Source organism: Lutra lutra, chromosome 7 (assembly GCF_902655055.1).
Source record: "Lutra lutra chromosome 7, mLutLut1.2, whole genome shotgun sequence".
Classification (NCBI taxonomy): Eukaryota; Metazoa; Chordata; class Mammalia; order Carnivora; family Mustelidae; genus Lutra; species Lutra lutra.
This window is the reverse complement of record NC_062284.1, coordinates 101,643,726-101,665,586: the sequence shown is the minus strand read 5'-3', so window position 1 is coordinate 101,665,586 and position 21,861 is coordinate 101,643,726.

The following is a 21,861-nucleotide window of genomic DNA, read 5'->3' as shown; positions in this document are numbered from 1 at the left end:
GCAGAAAATTTGCAGTCCAGAAGTGGCATGATACATTCAAAGTGCCAAAAGGAAAAAAACCTACAACCAAGAACACTCTAACTAGCAAGATTATCATTCAGATTTGAAGGAGAGATAAAGAGCTTCCCAAACAGAAAAGAAAGGAATTTATCACCACTAAACCAGCCTTAAGAGTAATGTTAAAGAGACCTCTTCAAGTGGAAAAGAAATGGAAATTAATAATAATTAGACATAGGAAAAATATTAATAAAAAGATGTAAAATATGACAACATATACATAAAATGTGGAGAAAGATTAAAAAGGGAAGAGGAGAAAAAGAAAAAGAAAAAGAGATTTTTCTTTTTCCTTTTTTTAGAAAGTATTTTTTTTTAAAGATTTTATTTATTTATTTGACAGAGATCACAAGTAAGCAGAGAGGCAGGCAGAAAGAGAGGGGGAAGCAGGCTCCCCGCTGAGCAGAGAGCCCGATGCGGGGCTCAATCCCAGCACCCTGAGATCATGACCTGAGCCGAAGGCAGAGGCTTTAACCCACTGAGCCACCCAGGTGCCCCAATTTTTCTTTTTCTTTTTTTTTTAAAGAATGTATGCGAACCTAAATGACCAACAAATTAAAACAGATTGCTATCTACTTGAGATGTTGTATATGAATCTCAAGGTAACCACAAACCCAAAACCTAGATAGATACACAAAAAATAAAGAGAAAGAAAGCCAAATGAATCACTATATACACTCATCAATTATAAAGAAAGAGAGCAAGAGAAGAAGAAAGGAAAAAAAAAACGACAAAAAAGGCCAGAAGGCATTTTTTTTAATGGCAATAAGTATGTACCTATCAATAATTATTTTATGTGAAAATGGCTTAAATGCTCCAATCAGAAGACATAGAATGGTGGAATAGATTAAAAAAACAAAAAACAAGACCCATCTATATGCTCCCTATAAGAGACTAACTTCAGACCTAAAGATGCATATGGAATGAAAGTGAAATAATGGAAAAACATTCACTATACAAATGGTACAAATGGAAGTGGGGGAAAAAGCCAGGGTAGAAATATTTTTATCAGACAAAATAGGCCTCAAAACAAAAACTGTAACAAGAGACAAAAAAGAGCATTACATAATGATAAAGGAATCAATACAACAAGAGTCTAGAACAGTAATAAATATCTATGTACCAACACACCCAACATTGGAGCACCAAAATATACAAAGCAGATATTAACAGACATAAAGAGAGAAACTGATGGTAATGCAATAATAGGAGGGCACACTCCACTTACACCAATTGATAGATCATCGGGACAGAAAATCAAGTCAAACAGTGGCTTTGAATGGCACATTGGACCTGAAGGACATAACAGATATACAAAACATTCCATTCAAAAACAACATAACACACATTCTTTTCAAGTGTACATGGAACATTCTCCAGAATAGATCACATATTAGACCATAAAACAAGCCTCATTAAATTTAGGAAGATTGAAATCAAATCATGCATCTTTTCTGACCACAACAGTATGAAACTAGAAATAGATCACAAGAAAAAAAATCTAGAAAACCCACAAACATCTGGAGACTAAACAACATGATACTAAAAAACCAAAGGGTCAATGAAGCAATCAAAGAAGAAATCAAAAAATACATGGAGACAAATGAAAATGAAAGCACAATTGTCCAAAATCTCTGGAACACAGTGAAAGCAGTTCTAAGAGGGAAGTTTATAGCAATACAGGCCTACCTCAAGAAATAAGAAAAAACTCAAACAAACAACTTAACCATATACTTAAAGGAACTATAAAAAGGAGAACAAACAAAACCTAAAATGAATAGAAGAAAGGAAATAATAAAGTTTGGAGCAGAAAAAAAATGACAAGAAAGAAAGAGAGAAACAGAGGGAGGGATGGGGGCAGGGAGAAATAGAGGAAGGAAGGAAGGAAGGAAAAAAAAATCAACGAAACCAAGAGCTGGTTCTTTTAAAAGATAAACAAAATTGACAAACCCCTAGCCAGACTCATCCAGAAAAAATGTGAAAGGATCCAAATAAATAAAATCAGAAAGGAGAGAGAAGAAGTAAAAATTGACACTACAGAAATGCAAAAGGTCACAAGAGAATATCATGAAAAATTATATGGCAACAAACTGGACAACCTAGAAGAAATGGATAAATTCCTAGAAACATACAATATTCCAAAACTGAACCAGAAAGAAATGGAAAATCTGAATAGGCTGATTGCAAGTAATGAAACTGAATTAAGTAATCAAAAACTGTCAAGAAGTAAAAGTCCAGGACCAGATGGATTCACAAGTAAATTCTACTAGACATTTAACAAAGAGTTAATATCTATGCTTCTCAAAATATTCTAAAAAATAGAAGAAGAAGAAGAAGAAGAGCTTCCAAATACATTCTACAAGGTTAGCATTACCCTAATACCAAAACCAGACAAAGACACCACAGAAAAAGAAAACTATAGGTCAATATCCTTGCAAAATCCTCAACAAAATATTAACAAACGGCATACAACAATACATTAAAAAGACCATTTACCATGATCACGTGGGATTCACTTCTAGGATGCAAGTGTAGTTCAATATTTGCAAATCAATCATCATCATATAGCACATCAACAAAATAAAGGATAAAAATCATATGATCATCTCAACAGATACAGAAAAAGAATTGACAAGATTCAACATCCCTTCATGATAAAAATTCTCAACAAAGTGGGGTTAGAAGGAACATAACACAATAAAGCCCACATTAAAAAAAAAAAAAAAAAAAACTCAGAGCTAACATTATCCTCAATGGTGAAAAACAGAACTTTCTCTAAGATCAAGACAAGGATGTCTATCCTTGCCACTTTTATTCAACATATTACTAGAAGTCCACAGCAATCAAATAAGAAAAAGAAATAGGCATCCATATTGGGAAAAAAGAAGTTAAACTGTCAATATTTGTAGATAACATGGTACCACACATAGAAAATTGTAAAGATTCCACAAAAAAACCTCCTAGAAGTAATAAATGAATTCAGTAAAATGGCAGGATACAAAATTAAATCAAGAGCATTTCTATGCACTAACAGTGCACCAACAGTAAGTTGCAGAAAAAGAAATTTAAAAAACAACACTATAATTGCACCAAAAAGAATAAAATACCTGAGAATAACCAAGAAGCAAAAGACCTGTACTCTGAAAACCATAACACACTGATGAATGAAATTGAAGATGATACAAACAAATGGGAAGATGTTCCATGTTCATGAATTGGAAGGATTAATTTTGTCAAAATATCCATATTACCCAAAACAATCTACAGATTCAATGCAATTCCTATCAAAATACCAACATTTTTCACAAAACTAGAACAAACAATCCTAAAACTTGTATGGAACCCACAGAAGATCCTGAATAGCAAAGGCAGTCCTCAGAAAGAAGAATGAAGCTGGAGGTCTCAGAATTCCAGATTTCAAGATATACTACAAAGCTGTAAAAACAGTATCATACTGGCACAAAAATAGACCCACAGATTAAGAGAACAGGATAGAGACCTAAGAAGTAAACCCATATGTACATGGTCAGTTAATCTATGACAAAAGAGGCAAGAATATACAATGGGGAAAAGATAGTCTTTTCAATAAATGGTGCTGGGAAAACTGGACAGCTACCTGTAAAAGAATGAATCTGGCCTGCTTTCTAACACCATACACAGAAATAAATCAAAATAGATTACAGACCTAAATGTGAGACCCAAAACCATAAAAATACTAGAAGAATACATAGGCAGTAATTTCTCTGACATCAGTCATAGCATCAAGATATGTCTTCTAAGGCAAGGAAACAAAAGCAAAAATTAACTATTGGCATTGACTACATCAAAATAAAAAGCTTTTGAACAGGGGTGCCTGGCTTGCTCACTTGATAGAGCATATGACTCTTGATCTTGGGGTCATGAGTTCAAGCCCCACGTTGGGCATAGAGCTTACTTACACACACACACACACACACACACACACACACACACACACACACACACACACAGCTTTTGCATAATAAGGAATCAACAATAAAAGAAAAAGACAACCTACTGAATAGAAGATATTTGCAAATGATATACCCAATAAAGGGTAAATATAAAAATATTTAAAGAACTTATATACCTCAACACCAAAAAAACAAACACTGATTAAAAATGGGCAGAGGAGGGGCACCTGGGTGGCTCAGTGGATTAAAGCCTCTGCCTTTGGCTCAGGTCATGATCCCAGGGTCCTGGGATCGAGCCCTGCATCGGGCTCTCTGCTCAGCGGAGACCCTGCTTCCTCCTCTCTCTCTCTGCCTCTTTGCCTACTTGTGATCTCTGTCTGTCAAGTGGATGAATAAAATCTTAAAAAAAAAAAAAAATGGGCAGAGGACCTGAATAGGTATTTTTCCAAAGAAGACATACAGTTAGCCAACAGAAACATGAAGAGATACTCAACATCACTAGTCATCAGGGAAATGCAAATCAAAACCACAATGAGATGTCTGTTAGAATGGCTAAAATCAAGGAGAAACAACAAGAGTTAGCAAAAGGAGCCCTCATGCACAATTAGTAGGAATGTAAATTGGTACAGCCCTGTGGAAAACAATATGGAGGTTCCTGGAAAAATTAAAAATAGAAATGTCATATGATCCAATAATTCTACCATTGGATATTTACCTAGGGAAAACAAAAACACTAACTTGAAAAGATATATGCACCCCTATGTTTACTGCAACATCATTTACAATAACCAAGACATGGAAGCAACATAAGTATCCATCAATAGATAAATGGATAAGGACACTCTGCTATATAAACACAATGGAATATTACACAGTCAAAAAAAGGAATAGACTGTCCCCTTTGGGACAACAGAAATGGACCTAGAGGGTATTATACTAAGTGAAATAAGTCAGACTGAGAAAGACAAATATCATAAGATTCTACTCATAAATGGACTTTAAAAATAAACAAACAAAAAGTAGAATCAGAACCAAAAATACAGAGAACTAATGGTTACCAGAGGAGAGGTTGGGCAAAATGGGTGAATGGGAGAGGGAGATACAGACCTCCAGTTATGGAATGAGTAAATCATGGAAATAAAAAGGAGAGCATACTGAATATAGTCAATTATATTGTAATACGATATAATGGGACAGATGATAGCTATGCTTGTGGTGAACATAACACAATGTATAAACACCAAATCTCTTAAGTTGTACACTTGAAACTAATGTAATATTGTGTCAACCATACTCAAATTTAAAAAATAATAATAAAAAATAAAGACCATGTTGTTTGTGAGATACTGTAAAGCATTTTGTTGTTGTTGTTAGCAACAAGCAAATCAAATCAGATCAAACTCTCCAAATTCAATTCACACTCTTTTATAATAGTAAGAAGATAGACATGGGTTTCGGGGTGGGGGGGAGGTAACCATTCTCTTTCTTATTATCTCATCTTTCTTTGATCTCTAGAAAGTGCTTTCAATAGTCATCATGATGATTTTTTCAATAAACTCCTTAATATATCAAAACACCTCACAAGTCAAAAAATCTTCAGATTGCTGATCCACCTTCAATCAAGGCTAATCCCTTTGGCTTTCTTCTTAACCAATTGCTTAAAATTCAATCAGTTACTTCCATAAATGCTCATATTCAATTTGATGTTCCCGTTATTTATGTGTCCAAGACTACAGATTAATAACGAATACCATGTATTGGGCACTTTACACTCTCCAGGCCCTGGCCTAAGCACCTTACATTCGTTAATTCATTTAATCCTTATAGCAACACTAAACAGTCTTTCCAAATTCCCAATGGATATTAATCTTTAGGAAACAAGAAATCAGAATTCCCAGAAATTTTTGTGAATTCCTGACATCATTAATTATTCTATATTTTAGTGGTATTTACCAAGAAAAAGTTTTTAGTAGTGGTTTCTATTTTCCTTTGTCTTAGTAGTTTTGACAAACTTATAAAGAACTATACACTATAGTGAATATTCAGAAACCAGAAAATGCCAGCAAAAATTACTGGGTGATGATGGAAAAACCTAACATTCAGATCTTCTAGCAAAATTAATAGCACTACACAGAAACGTATGTGAAAAAAGCTGATTTAAGGACTTATTTTGCTTCCAAATGTATTCTTTCCTAAAATACTTAGGATTTGTATGAAGTATACAAATTTGTTGATAATTATTTTATTCACAAGAATGACTGATTGTTAGTCACAAAGAAGGCCACAAACAAGCTCTTATAACATGCTTCATTAGATTTCTTTCCTGTGTAACAAATCACCACAGATTTAACAACACAAATTTCTATTTATCTCATAGTATCTGTAGGTTAGGTCCCTGGGGCTCAAATCGAAAGCCACAGTTTTCATCAGGGGACTCAATGTCCTCTCGAAGCTCACTGGTTGTTGAAAGAATTTATTTCCTTGTGGTTTTAGGACTGATGTCCCCATTTTCCTGCTGGGTGTCAGCTAGAGACCACTCTCAGCTACTAGAGACCACCCACCATTCCTTGTCTGTGGCCCCAGGGGCAATTTGAAACCTGGATGTTTTTCTTTCTCCCAGTCCAGCTGGAGTGCTATCTCTGCTTTCTTCTTCTGTGACCAGCCAGAGAAAACTCTGTGCTTTTAAAGCACTCGCGTGATCAGGTAAGATCCAAGTGGATAATCTCCCTATCTAAAGTCAACACATTTAAGGCCCTACTTACATCTCCAAAATCCCCTCACAATAGCACTTAGATTAGTGTCTGAATCACTGGGAGAAGGTGTGTATACACCAGAGACCTGGAAACTTGGGAGCTATATAAGAATTTTGCCCACCACACCTGATCATAGCCACAGGATCTATATGCTGACCACCTATGTCATTGAATTTTCTAGTAGCCACATTAAAAATGGAAATGAGACTAGGACAAATTAATGTTAGTAATATGTTCAACCCAATATATTCAAAATATTATCATTTCAGTATGTAATCTAAATAAGAGTTATTGAGATATTTCACATTCTTTTTTCCATATTAAGTCTTTAAAACCTGATTTGTATTTTATACTTACAGCATATCTCACTGCAGACTAATCTCAGTTCAAGTACTCAATAGCCATACATGCTGTACTGGACTGAGCAGAATTCGATTATGGTTGATTTTCTCCTACATGGTTCTGCCCTGTTCTGGAAATGTCTAACTTGACTTTCACTGTGATAGCAGTTCCTGCTCTTGCTCTCAATGTGATATCACTGACTATCTTTTTTTTTTTTTTTTGACAGACAGAGATCACAAGTAGGCAGAGAGACAGGCAGAGAGAGAGAGGGAAGCAGGCTCCCCACCGAGCAAAGAGCCTGATATGGGGCTCGATCCCAGAACTCTGGGATCATGACCTGAGCCAAAGGCAGAGGCTTTAACCCACTGAGCCTCCCAGGTGCCCCTATCACTGACTATCTTAAAGCCTATAACATTTCTATGTTTTTTATTATTAAGCTTAATTTTCATAAAAGAATTATAATAGTTTGTACTATTTCCCAATTTCTCAACTGATTTTTTGTGGGTTGTAAGATTCAAGAAAACATATATTCCCTGGGAAATTCTGGGAAGGAATTTCCACATGGAGATACTACTATAAGATATACACTACAGAAAGTAAAACTGAGGCTCAAAGCAGTTAAGTTATTGCCCCAAATCACATAGCTAGTGCACTGTCTGATCACACTCTTGGCTACAATACAATATTGTTGATTCTTGTGTGACCAGAGGGACAAGCCTTCCTTCCTCTTCATTCCGCATTCCCACTATGTAAGAGATTAATTCTTGTCTAAGACCTTACTCAGAGGCACATTTGGAAGCAGTATATTCATACTTCAGTTACCTCCTTTAATGTACAAAGGAGCATCCAGAGCTAAATTTGGAGGTGAGGGCTGGAGACTAAAGAATTACTCTGCTCAAGAACATAGAGGTAAACCCATACATTTAACAGTCAGGAAGTTTTCTGACAAACATGCCAAGACAATTCAATAGGGAAAGCATCGTTTACCCAACAAATGGTGCTGGACGACTGAATATCTACATGCAAAAGAATAGTTAGACCCTTATCTCACGCTATATACAAAAGTTAACTCAAAATGGATCAAGGACTTAAATAAAAGAGCTAAAACTATAAAATTCTTAGAAGAAAGCATAGGTATAAGTCTTCATAAGCTTGGATTCAGCAATGGTTTCTTAGGAATGACACTAAAATCAAAGCAAACAAAGAAAAACAAAATAAATTGGGCTTTAAGAAAATTAAAAACTTTGGAGCTTCAAAAAAAAACACTTTGGGGCTTCAAAGGATACTATCAAGGAGGGGAAATGAGAACCCATAAAACAGAAGATTTAAATAGATATTTTTCAAAGAGGACATACAAATTCCAATAAGCACCTGAAAATATACTCTACATTACTAGTCATTAGGCAAATGGAAATCAGAACCTTAATGGGGTATCACTTCACATGTACTAGTATGACTATAATAGTAAAAGTAACATGTCAAAACAAAATGTGTGGTAATAATGTGGAAAGGTTGAAACTTTCATACCTTGCCAGTGGGAATGTAAAATGGTATGACCACTTTGGAAAACAGTTTAGCACTTTCTCAAAAAATTAAACATAGGGCGCCTGGGTGGCTCAGTGGGTTGAGCCTCTGCCTTCAGCTTGGGTCATGATCTCGGAGTCCTGGGATCAAGCCCCACATGGGGCTCTCTGCTCAGCGGGGAGCCTGCTTCCCCCTCTGCCTCTCTGCCTGCTTGTGATCTCTGTCTGTCAAATAAATAAATAAAATATATTAAAAAAAAAAAAGTGGGGCACCTGGGTGGCTCAGTGGGTTAAGCCTCTGCCTTCAGCTCAGGTCATGATCTCAGGGTTCTGGGATCAAGCCCCGCATGGGGCTCTCTGCTCAGCAGGGAGCTTGCTTCCCCCACCACCCCACCTACTTGTGATCTCTGTCTGTCAAATAAATAAATAAAGTCTTTAAAAAAAAAAAAAGTTAAACATAGACTTGTCCTTTAACCCAGAAATTCCATTTCTAGGGATATAACCAAGAGATTAAAAATGTATATTCATACAAAAACTTTTGCACAAATGCTCATAGCATTCACAACAGTCAACCATTGAAAACAAACCTAATATTCATCAGCCGGTGAATGGGCAAACCAATAGGCCTAGCCATACAATGGAATATTATTCAATCATAAAAAGGAAAGACCTACAGATGCATACTACAGCATGGACTGAAAACATCGTGCTACATGAAAGAAGCCAGACTATAAGACCATATGTTGTATGATTCCATTTATATGAAATGCCCAGAATAGGTAATCCATAAGGACAAAATAATAGATTAATGGTTGCCAGGGCCTGGAGGTTAGGGGCAGAGGAATGAGAATTGCTTAACGAATATAGGTCTTCATCTGGGGCTATGAAAATCTTTTAAAATTAAGCAATGATGATTATTGCATGACTTTGTGAATATACTAAAAAAACTTGGAATTTTTCACTTTAAAATACTGATGTACTTGATGGTATGGAATTATAGCTCAATGTGAATTATATCTCAATTTTAAAATAACATAGAACATACAAGAACTTGGCTTTTGTTCTGGAGAAGGAGAAAGAAAAGGAAGCAGCAGCAGGAAGAGAAAGAAATAGCCCCTAGGGCAACATGGCTAGAGACTGAGCCTTACTTGCTGACAGGGACAAGCATAATTTTAAGATTAAGGATATCTAGTGTTCAGTGTTAAGATGCTGCAACATTAAACCCTTTCTGTGTTACCACAACCTCAGAAAAGTCTGATAGATACATAAAGACTTTGTATAAATGTTTGTTTGTTTGTTTGTTTGGCTCTTTCCCTGTGTGAAAGAGAGTGTGAAATCAAGTAAAAGCTCTGAGTTCCAAGTGTAGGTCAACACATCATGGAATGGGAATATAATATGACAGATGATCCCTCTATAAACCAAGCTAACACAGGAGCCTCTGGAGTGTGGAGTGGAGGCGGGCATGGGACTGTCAGCACTTAGAAATTTGTAGAAAACTTTGGGAACATACTCGACTTCCTACAAACATGGAATGGAATTTCTAAATAATACTATGTAAATCTTAAGGGCAAGAATGACTCCAAAGGACATATGAGTAATCAGTAAAACTTAGTTTAAGGAAGATCAGTATTCCTTCTTTTACAGATTTAGACCAGGCCTGCCCTCATGAGGACTGTGTGTATTTCAAATCTCTATCCTTAGTTTCCCGGTTTCTATACAATCAGAAGTTTGGTGTAGATCCTTTAAAATGCCAAAATTCTTATACCCTGGAAAATTAAAAATAAGCAGCTCAAGTTTTCAACCCAAAGCTTTCTGAGTTAAAAAAAAATTTTTCACTGACGATTTACCCTCAAATCAATAAAACCTCAAATAAGTCATTCAGGAAAATCACAAAGATGCAAGCAAGTACTTGCCAACAGAGATATAAAGCAAAACTCTCTTTCAGCTGAACATGTAGAGACAGAGAGAACATCCTCCAGACCTACAATTCCTAAAAATTCAAGGTCCAAGTCCATTAGATATGATTTTAAATTTAGAGTAATCTAATTTGCAAAATAGAGAAGAGTAACTTCTCACATAAGGGGTTTTCTTTTCTGCTTTGGCAACTCTTCTCTACCTGAACAATGATACTCCACCAACAGCCTTTTTCCTGCAATACTTTCATGTAATCCAAGATAAATCCAAGATCAATCAAATGATGTCTTTATTATTATACTTAAAAATCTTAAAAAACCATGAAGAATGTATACAATGGTCAAGAATGAGATTCTCAGGGGTGCCTGGGTGGCTCAGTGGGTTAAAGCCTCTGCCTTCGGCTCAGGTCATGATCGCAGAGTCCTGGGATGGAGCCCCACATTGGGCTCTCTGCTCAGCAGGGAGCCTGCTTCCTTTCTGTTCTCTCTGCCTGCCTCTCTGCCTACTTGTGATCTCTGTCTGTCAAATAAATAAATAAAATCCTAAAAAAAAAAAAAAAAAGAATGAGATTCTGAGATCAGAAAGGTCTTCTTCCATCTAGAATGTAAAGTCTGTGAGGGCAGGAGATATATCTAATTCATCATTACATCCCCAAAACCTGGAATAAGCCTGACACAAATCAATTGTTTAATAGCCATTCAAATAAATGAATGGCTGAAATACCAACTCTACCAATGTGCTGTAGTTCAGTGAACCTCTGTTTCCTCATCTTCAGAATGGAGGTAATTATGTTCCACTCAGAGAACTTTGAACAGTGTGACGTATGCAATGAGCTTAGCATAAGGACTGGCACATAGCACTCACTCAATCCTTGGTACCTCTTATTGTCATTTTTCTATCTGTCTTTGAGGCTTTTCTTCATACACATTATGAAAATATTTTAATAAAGTGAGTGGCTTATCACATGAATCCAACTACCAGAACCTCATAAGGATAAAGTAATTTTAGCTCAAATTAAAGGCCAACCCATATTCAGACAGAATAGTTTTAACGGGGGAGCCACTGTTTGCTTAAGAGATCTAAGACTGAAGGAACAAAAATGATATTTCCAATTCTGATCTCACATAGGGCCTCATAAAGTACTGCAGGAAGAAAAAGTATTATCTCTGTTTTTACCTCCTACTACTGCCATGGCTCCAAAAGCACCCACCAGACCCTGTTCCCATCTTTACTACTACTTTAGAAACTTCAATGAAAAATCAGAGGTAGTCATGGGAAATCTATGAATGGAGAAGTCTCACTGCCATAATTTAAACCACAGAATGTCTGATTGTTCAGGTTTGCAAATTAGCAAGTGAACAAACCAATTTAAAGAAATAAGGACGGTACCACATGAAACACACTCCTCTTATTTATCTCGACAAGGCATGGTTCCATTTTAATGATTTATGTTAATGTTTTATTGTACAGTGGTTATGCCCCGAAGTACATTTTATAAGACAAATGAAGTCTTAGTAATCCCAGACATCTTCTCCAGTATTCTCTTATTATGGCTTTGCTGAGAACTCCTGCGGGGGAGACCACCAACCACTGTGTGAGTTAGGAAGTTTGCAAATCAATGAAATAAAAAATCAGTCAAATTCTACAGTAGTGAGGGGTCCACAGGCGGTTCCAATGGGATTCTGTTTTCACACAAAAATGGTTTATTGGTCTTCATCAAAATGAGAGATGAGCAAACTCTGCTGTATTTAGGGTTCATCAAACATCAAACCATTTTTTTTTTCAAATGTTTTGGGTTTGCCAAAATCCAAAACACGTTTTGCCCTCAGCATTTTTCCCTTCATTTTCAAACCCCTGTGTATTTTAAGGGAAATTTAATCCTTATGTTTCTGACTCATTTACACTTAACACGTGAACATGTTTCATAAGACTTATTTGACGTCTATGAAGCCTTGTAAGTCTTCTAAAGCCCTTTTTTCATAGCAGCAGGAAACTGTGTGTTGCAAAGACATGTGAACTTGAATCCCCAATAAGTGGAATTGGTTTAGAACTCAAGATTTGTTAAGACACCATGTTAAATTGAGTTAAACTTGGTAAAAATCTGTTTTCTCTCCTATAATTACTATCCTATACTTTGGCGCATGACTTTTAACAATGAAATTTCTGAGGCCACAAAACTCATTCTTGACATTCCTATGATATGTACCATAAGCTGGATTTCCATAAAGGAGAAAGGAGCTGAGGCCATTTATTATCTGTGGCCAGTGGAGTACAGTTTAAATTCTAGACTTTCTAGCTCCTAGTCACAATCCTCCATGGAAGCTCTTGTCTCCCAACTGTTCAAACTAAAAGGCTCCTGCACAGTCCTTGTCTTTGTCCTCTTCGACCTCCCCCAGTCTCATAAAGGGCCAGTGTGGTGCCTGAGGAAGCCCATGCACACTGGAATGCTACTAGACTTGGGTTCAAATCCCAGCACAATCACTTCTTGAAAGGCACATGGGGTGGTGGGCAAGCGTTGTCTGGACAAAGACCCTTTCTTACCCTAGAGATTCAGAAAATGAAACTAGAATAGCTATCAATGCATAGAGTTTAAGTCTAGATGGTTGGCAGTATTGCAGGTGAGGAAATGGAGAGACTTCAGTTCCTTCCCTATTCTTATGTTCGGCCCTTTTGGGAACTCTTCAATCCTAAGCAGCTGCTTCCACAGCAGTGGGACCTAGATGGGTCTAGAAGCGTGGTATAAATGGAGCATTCAGAGCCATTTCTGGATTCCTCCTAGAGAAAATATCAACTGTGGGTCTCCTGATGTTTCTTGAGGACAGAAATGATGTGGAGAGATTAGTGGTAAAACACAAGGACTTGAGAGTTAATCAAATTTAGACTGGTATCTTGCCTCTGCCACTTCTTAGTTGCTTAATGCTTGGCAAGTTAACTATATCTCTGAGCTCTGTTTTCTAACCTCAAATGGAGATTTAAAGATATACTTATAAAGTGGATGGACAAATGAAATGGGATCAAATATGGTAAGTGCTTAGTGAGCCCATGTTGGAAGCACCATGAATAGCAGTAGTATTTGTTGCTATTACCGTTGCTTTTGTCCTTGTTTTCAAAGCAGCTCCTATAGGATTTCTGAGATCTACAGTCCTTCTCTCCACTATTTACAACCCCTTTCACCATACTAATATTTGCATAGGACTGAATATCCAGGAAAAGGATTTGGTTCTATTTAGTTTTTGGTCACTACTGGATCTTTTCAGGGTGTCAATTAAATAAGGGTGCCTCCTTCCTCTTTGCCTACGTGATCCATCTTGAGGAAAGACATTGGGATAATCGGGGTTTTGTTTGTTTGTTTTCAAGATTTTTTAAAGGTAATCTCTACACTCAACATGGGGTTCGAACCCACAACCCTAAGATCAAGAGTCACGTGCTGGCTCAGTTGTTTAAGCGACTGCCTTTGGCTCAGGTCATGATTCCAGAGGTCCGGGGATCAAGCCCCGCATCCGGCTCCCTGCTCAGCAAAGAGTCTGCTTTTCCCTCTCCCTCTGCCTGCTGGTCTGCCTACTTGTCCTCTCTCTCTGTCTGTCAAATAAATAAAATCTTTAAATAAATAAATAAATAGTCACCTGCTCCACCAACTGAGCCATCCAGGCACCCCCAGTATTGAGATCATCTTTAACCTAACTTCTAAGCAGTGGACTTCTGTACCATCTTTGTAGTCTCAACAGGCTGAATCCAAATATATTTGCCTTTCCTTTGAGGTTGCCTTCCCCTTTTCTTCATTACAACAGATTCCTCCCTTCTATTCACTCTTCTATAAGCAGACACATTCATTGATGGCCTTCTTTCTGCCTTCATGCCCTTCTATAGCATTTCCTTCTGGTATTTGTGGAGTAATTTCTCATTTCTGATCTCCTGCAAGACATATCTGTGGTTTAACCTGTAAGCTGTCCTCAAAACTAATCCCTCTATCTTCCTCCACAGATTAATAACATGACTCTACCACTTTTCCAGACACTTGTGCCCAAACTCTGGAGTCACTCTGGTTTCTTCCTTACCATAGTCCCTCGCATTTAATAACTCTGTTCATTCTACCTCCACACAAATGTATTTATCCATCCTCTTCTCTCCATGTGCATCACTAACACTCTGGGTTAATCCACTGTTCCCTGAGGACTGTGCGACTGTAACACTTTTCACCTTTCTACTCTTCATCTCCTACAGTCCATTCGCCAGGGGATAGAACTATCTTCTTAAAATGAACATCTGGAAATACGTGGGTGGCTCAGTCTGGTAAGTGTCTGCCATCAGCTCAGGTCATGATCCCACTGGGATCGAGTCCCACATCAGGCTTCCTGCTCAGTGGGGAGATTTCTTCTCCCTCTACCTGCTGCTCCCCCTGCTTGTGTTCTCTCTTTCCCTCTCTCTCGCTCTAATAAATAAAATCTTTAAGAAAGAAAAAAAATGAACATCTGATCATGTCACTTTTTTGCCTGAAGACTTGTCACAGTCTTCTAATGTTGTTAAGATCCTGAAGGCCCACATAATCTAGCATATCCTGTTACACTCTCTCTAGCTCATCATGCACCACACATAACCACCCTTTCAATTTTTCAAAGCTGTTGTTCTCCTTTCCACATGCAGGTCTTCCCTCTGTTGATAACAAGGCTCTCCCCTTCTCCCTCAATTGGATTGATTCTTGTTCTTTCTTCTTGTCAAAGCTAGAACATCACTTCTTCTGAAAAGCCTTTCCTAACCTTCCTCCTACACCCTCATAGCACCCAAAATTCCTTGTGACACTTAGCACAAGCATCACTGAATAATTTGGGGAAGACTATTTGTTCACTAGCTCCTAGTTGTGTCATAAGCCTAAACTCCAACAGGGTCTGTGTCTCTTGCTCACTGCTGAATCCTCATTGCTAACAGGAATGCCTCAGTCTGGTTTGCTCTTAATAAAAATGTCTTCAATGGATTAACCACTCCCACCTCTGTGCACTCCTGCTCCATGTCACTTCCCATGTGAGTTTCTGTTGCACAGACAAAATTTCTGCTAGACTCAAAGTCTTTTAGTGCTGTAATTAAGGTACTTGATCTGGATCAGGATTACCTCATAAGCTTTCTGTGGAAAAGCACCACATTTTCTATTTCTTCTGTTTTCACCACAAATTTGCCGTTCCTAATATTATAAATCACAGTAAATACTAAATCACACAATATTATAAATACTTTCTGGCTGATAACTCATACTCTTCCTGGACAACTGTATTTATCTTCAGGATTCATCCTTTCTACAGTATCCAGTTTTTGCCCAAGCCATGGTAATATATAGTTGATAGATTCATATATATATACAGTTGTATAGTTACATATGAATGTATGTATCATTGTTAGATTTTCTCTATCAGTTGAGTGGCAAAATGAAATCATTGTTGTTAAAATTAAGTAATTGTTTTCAGTTTTTGTTAATGTTAAGTAACTCCATGCCTTTGATGAATCGTATTAATTCTAAGGTAAGGCCCAATTGCAACTGGTTGGATGAAGGCCACCTACATTAGGGAAGGCAATCTCTTTTATTCAGTCTTGTGTTAATCCTACCTAGAAACATCCTCACAAACACACCCAGGCCATGTTGACCAACTATGTGGGCATCTCACCAGCCCATCAAGTTGAACATAAAATTAACCACCATACTTTGGGTTTTCTAAATTCTTCTGCTTTTTTTTTCCTAAGAATGTTTTAAAGTTTAAAAAATTAAAGTCTTCCCTCAGTCCCTAGACTAGATTCAATACCCTTATTCTTCATTCCTATAGTCCCCTATCCATTTTATCCGTAACATTCCTCATCCTTGTAATTAACCACATGTTTAATATTGGTAATTCCCCTCATCTCTGGTTCAGTGAGTGCACTGACTATATCACTTTCTTTCTGCCATAGCCCTAGGTTGCAGAACTATGCCTGACCCAGAAGAGACACTTGATAAACGTTTGTTGAATTTAACTGATTATGTTCTAGTTCCTCAGTTTTCTGACCTTTAAGCAATTATCTTCCAGGTCTGCATCCATGTTGCACTATATCCCAAGTATAAATGATGGCAGTCCTCTTCCCATCTGTTTTCTGCTGAGAAGGGGCACCATGACTAGAATTTGGGTTTGGGAGAAATCCACACTAAGCTTTGGGTTTAGCAGAAATCCATAATAAGTCAAACAATCAAAATTCTCTATCTGTGGTTCATTCTTCCAACATAAAATAGTGGTTTCAGCAGCATACAACCCAGCCTGTCATCGTCTACCCACACTACCCTCAGAGAGGAAATCTCTCCACCTAAGGAGCAGGCAGATTAGGTGACTCTGGCTACACTTATTTGCCAGTTCAACATTGCATCTCCTGATAAACTTATTATCAAATGAGATAGAAAAAAACAACAAAGGAAATCCTGACACAATGTTTAGATAAAACAAAGCCTGGGATTTTCCTTCCTAAAATAATTGCAAAATAAATGTTCCATATTTAAACTTGAAGCATTATGCTTTTTTTTCCCCACAGTCTTACTATAGTTAAACCATAGCTACTTGTCCATCTATAGTAAGAGATAAAAATCCTAGCAATACTTTAGTTTACACTCATTTTTAAAAGGAAAAAACTATGACAGCAATTACCAAGAAAATGCTGGCCTAAATTTTAAGGTGTCACACATGCAAATGTAGCCACTCATTATTTTCTCCTTCAGCATTATAATAGAGAAGAAATGAGCCAGTCTAAGACTCAGAAGACCTACTTCTGATTCTTGATTCGATCTCTTATTAGCAGGTAGATTTAGCTATCAACTCATTGATGGGTAAAAATAAGATGATAATTTCTTCTTCCCTACCTTCCACAAACAAAGTTGTATAAATTAAATGAGATATCATATGTAAACATACTTTATAATTATGAGATGCTATGTATGTTAAGCTAATAACAATGCCACATTATACCAGTATTTTTTTTCCAAGTTTTAAATTCAAGTTAGTTAACAGATAATGTAGTATGGGTTTCAGGAGTAGAATTTAGTGATTCATCGCCTACATACAACACCCAGTGCTCATCACAAATGCTTTCCTTAATACCCATCACCTATTTAGCCCATCCCCCCCACCTCCTCTCCAGCAACCCTCAGTTTGTTCTCTATCATTAAGTCTTTTATGGTTTGCCAGTATACTTAATTTTTAAATAAAGGTCTTCTTTTTTTTTTTTTTTAAAGATTTTATTTATTTATTTGACAGAGAGAGATCACAAGTAGACGGAGAGGCAGGCAGAGAGAGAGAGAGAGGGAAGTAGGCTTCTCGCTGAGCAGAGCGCCTGATGTGGAGCTGGATCCCAGGACCCTGAGATCATGACCTGAGCCGAAGGCAGCGGCTTAACCCACTGAGCCACCCAGGTGCCCTTAAATAAAGGTCTTCTTAAAACAAAAGAATTTCCCAGTAAGATATGATTTATAAATAGTACTTTTAAATAGTTTGTTCAACTTTCATACTGAGATTTTTTCCAACAACTTCTTTTCCTGACTATATTAGGGTATCATGTACTTTATGGGTAACAAACAAGTAATTTGTTGAGTGAAAAAAAGATTGCTTCATCTTTTCAGGTTTCAGGCAGGTAGTTACTTGGTAAAACAACACCTTCAGTTAATTTCTTAGCCATTGTACATATAGGCAACTGCAATTTTCAGGAAGAGCTTTAAATCTCAGGGAAGTCAATGAATCATATTTAAGTTAAAGATGCTGCAATGTGAACCACCAGTCACAATGTTAAAGAAAAGGCAATGTTGGCACCATGTTCAAACTTCTTAGCGAGGCTCCCATCTTAGAAAAGGATCCCTTCATGGTTTATTTCCACCAGGACATCAGAGACAGCAGCCTGTTCCCACCATCTGGGTATAATAAATGAAGAATTTGAGTCATAAAAATTTCTACCCAATTTAAGATGCACAGTATTGCTTTTCTCAAACTAACTGCCCCTGGCAGTCCTAGTTAATACTTCCGTTCAAAACAAAACAAAACAAAACAAAAACAAAAAAAAAAAACTTAAAAACCTGTTACACTGACATTTAAAATAATTGGGAAACAATGTTAAGGTTTAATCTCATTTACATTAAACCTCCTATGAGATATGGTTGTGTAAACTTCCCCCAACACTTCCCCACTTATGGTAGACCTGCTGAAAAGCAGTATAGAGGGTAGAAATCAGTCTCCCCCAGGAAAACAAATGATGAGACAATGTGCATTTTAGATTTATCTCCTTAGCAGGGTCTAACCAACAACAACAGCAAATTCAACAAAGAGAACTGGATTCTACTAAGTCATGAGCAAACAGAGTCAAGAGCAAAATGTGATTTTTTTTTTTAAATTGCTATTCCAAAGTTTGAATCTTTGTCAAGCAATGCCCCACAATTTATTTACAGCTCATGGGAAAATATTTTCTCCTTAACTATTTAACTACCACAGACTCTCCAAGATACTGGTGTGAACCAAGAGTAGAAGCCTTAAAGTTGACAAAAATGTATTTTTCCAAAATTAACCACAAATTGTCTTTGGTTAACAGACTTTTTTGGAAAAGGAGGAGGAAGGAGAAGAGGACAAAAGAAATCAGAATGAGAAAGAAATATCTCTTCTACTTCTCCTTAGTAGAAATTTAATTTCTTTTTTTTTTTAAAGATTTTATTTATTTGACAGACAGAGATCACAAGTAGGCAGAGAGGCAGGCAGAGAGAGAGGAGGAAGCAGGCTCCCCGCTGAGCAGAGAGCCCGATGTGGGGCTCGATCCCAGGACCCTGGGATCATGACCTGAGCCGAAGGCAGAGGCTTTAACCCACTGAGCCACTCAGGTGCCCCTAGAAATTTAATTTCTTATACAGATTTTATTAAGACAAAATTTCTAAATTTCTAAATTTAAAAACATGAACAAAATCATGAATCAATGAAAAATTCTTAAACTGACTTTGTAAGAATGTAAAACTTCTGTATATCAAAAACAAATAGAAATAAGCTGGCCAAATGTGACCAAGAGTTACTTTCACTACTGTACAAAGAGCTCATACATGTAGATAGGAACATCAAAAACATCCCCTCGAAAATGAACAAGGGGTACAGACTATCACAGATGGAGAAATCCAAAGCAGAGAAATGTATGAAGAAAGGTCAACCATGCTAGTAAGCAAATAATTACAAATTTAAAGGAAAATGCTATACTTTATCTATTAAGCTGATGAATATTTTAAAGTGATAATTATAGTGAATTTTCAGTGAGATATGAACTCTTCAGCATTGCCAGGAAGACAGTAAATTAGTTAAAGTTTTCTGAAATAATTTTGACTTTAAACATTAAGAGGTTTAAAAACCCAGTCTTTAACCTAATATATTCATTTCTAGGGTTCTATTCTTAAAAAAAAAAAAAAAAGTCAAAGAACCTCACAAAAACTTATGTAAAAAAAAATGCTTGCAGTTTTTATATACTAGTGGCAAATTGTAAATAATCCAAACTATAGCAATAAATAGATTTCTCATGATGGCATATGATGTCACTGGTAGTGGGTATTAAGGAGGGCATGTATTGCATGGAGCACTGGGTGTTACACATAAACAATGAATCTAGGAATACTACATCAAAAACTAATGATGGGAGGGCCTGGGTGGCTCAGTGGGTTAAAGCCTCTGCCTTCGGCTCAGGTCATGATCTCAGGGTTCTGGGATCAAGCCCCACATCAGGCTTTCTGCTCAGCAGGGAGCCTGCTTCCCCCTCTCTCTCTGCCTACCTCTCCACCTAGTCGTGATCTCTGTCTGTCAAATAAATAAATAAAATCTTTAAAAGCAAAACAAAACAAACTAATGATGTACTCTATGGTGACTAACATAGCATAATAAAAAAAAAAGTTTTTAAAAGTAAGTGACAACAAGGGGAAATGCTATCCAATGGACTTAATGAAAAAGTAGGACACAAAACTACATATGTACTATGACCACATTTTGGTTAAAATACACACATAGAAAAAAAGACAGGAAGGAAATGCAAGAAAATATCAACAGAGCATACTGGAGCTCTATATTTTCTTCTCTATACCTGTGTATGTTCTATATGTTTTATAAAAAGATATTATTTCATAATTTTAAAAAATTCTGACTTTGGAATAATAGATGCACTATTGATACATTTTTGTCTGATGGGTCAGTAAGATATGAACTTGGCTTCAGAAGGGCGTCATTAAGTACCGTAAAGAAATATTTCTAATTTCTAATATTTCAGAGCTCAAATTCAACCTGATCCATTAAGCCTTCCATGGAAACTCCCTTAAGTATTCTGATTCAAAGAAATATCTCTCTTCAAAAATTCACACTTTGTTTACATGCATCTTTTTATTTAATATCATATAAATATCCCCAGTACTGATATCCTGTCCTAAGACCCTTAGATGTGTTAACTGTTATTATTCCCATTTTATAGCTGAGAATGATGAGGCAGAGAGCAGTTAAATGACTTGCCCAGAATCACATAACTAATAAGTGGTAGAATGAGAATTCAAATCCAGTTAGTGTGACTTCTATACTATTTTTCTCCACCACATTTTAGCATGTTCTATCTGTTTTAGCACCATTTTATGTGTGTTGAGTCTCCTCAGTGACAGCACATTTGCTTTAGAGTTGCTTTAGGGGTAAGCATAGGACCTTCCTTAAACTTCTCTACCTATCTTCATCAAAATTCAAGATGGTGCTGTGGATTAAGGATGCTGGCCATAAGGAAAGCAAACAAGTCCAATATGTTTACATATGCACTGAAATCTTCAGGAGGAGTACTTTAGAGATTAATATTATTGATTTTCAAGACTTGTTCTAGACATAGATATCTACAAGGCAAACTAGAGCTGACCTATACAACCGTGTGTTCCAGTCTTAAGTTCTCTGTTACAGCAACATAGAAAGGAATAAAAAAAATTAAGATTTATTCACTTATTTGAGAAAGAGAGAGAAAGCACAGATGCATGTGCAAGTAGGGAGAGAGACAGAGGGAGGTGAAGAGAGTCAGACTCCCAGCTCAGCATGGAGCCTAACCTTCAACTCGATCTCAGGACCCTGAGATGATGACCTGAGCCCAAATCAAGAGTTGGGCCACCCAGGCACCCCAAGACTAACAAAAATATTTTTTAACTGAAAACACCAAGTTGTTGTTATGAACAACCTTTCACATAAATCCATTTATTTATTACCTGTGGAATTCTTTCGGACAAATGCAACTCAAAGATAGAAAATGGGGAAGGAAGAAATGAAAGACTCCTTTTGCATTCTTGCCAAATAAACAAGTGGTTTATAAACTTGG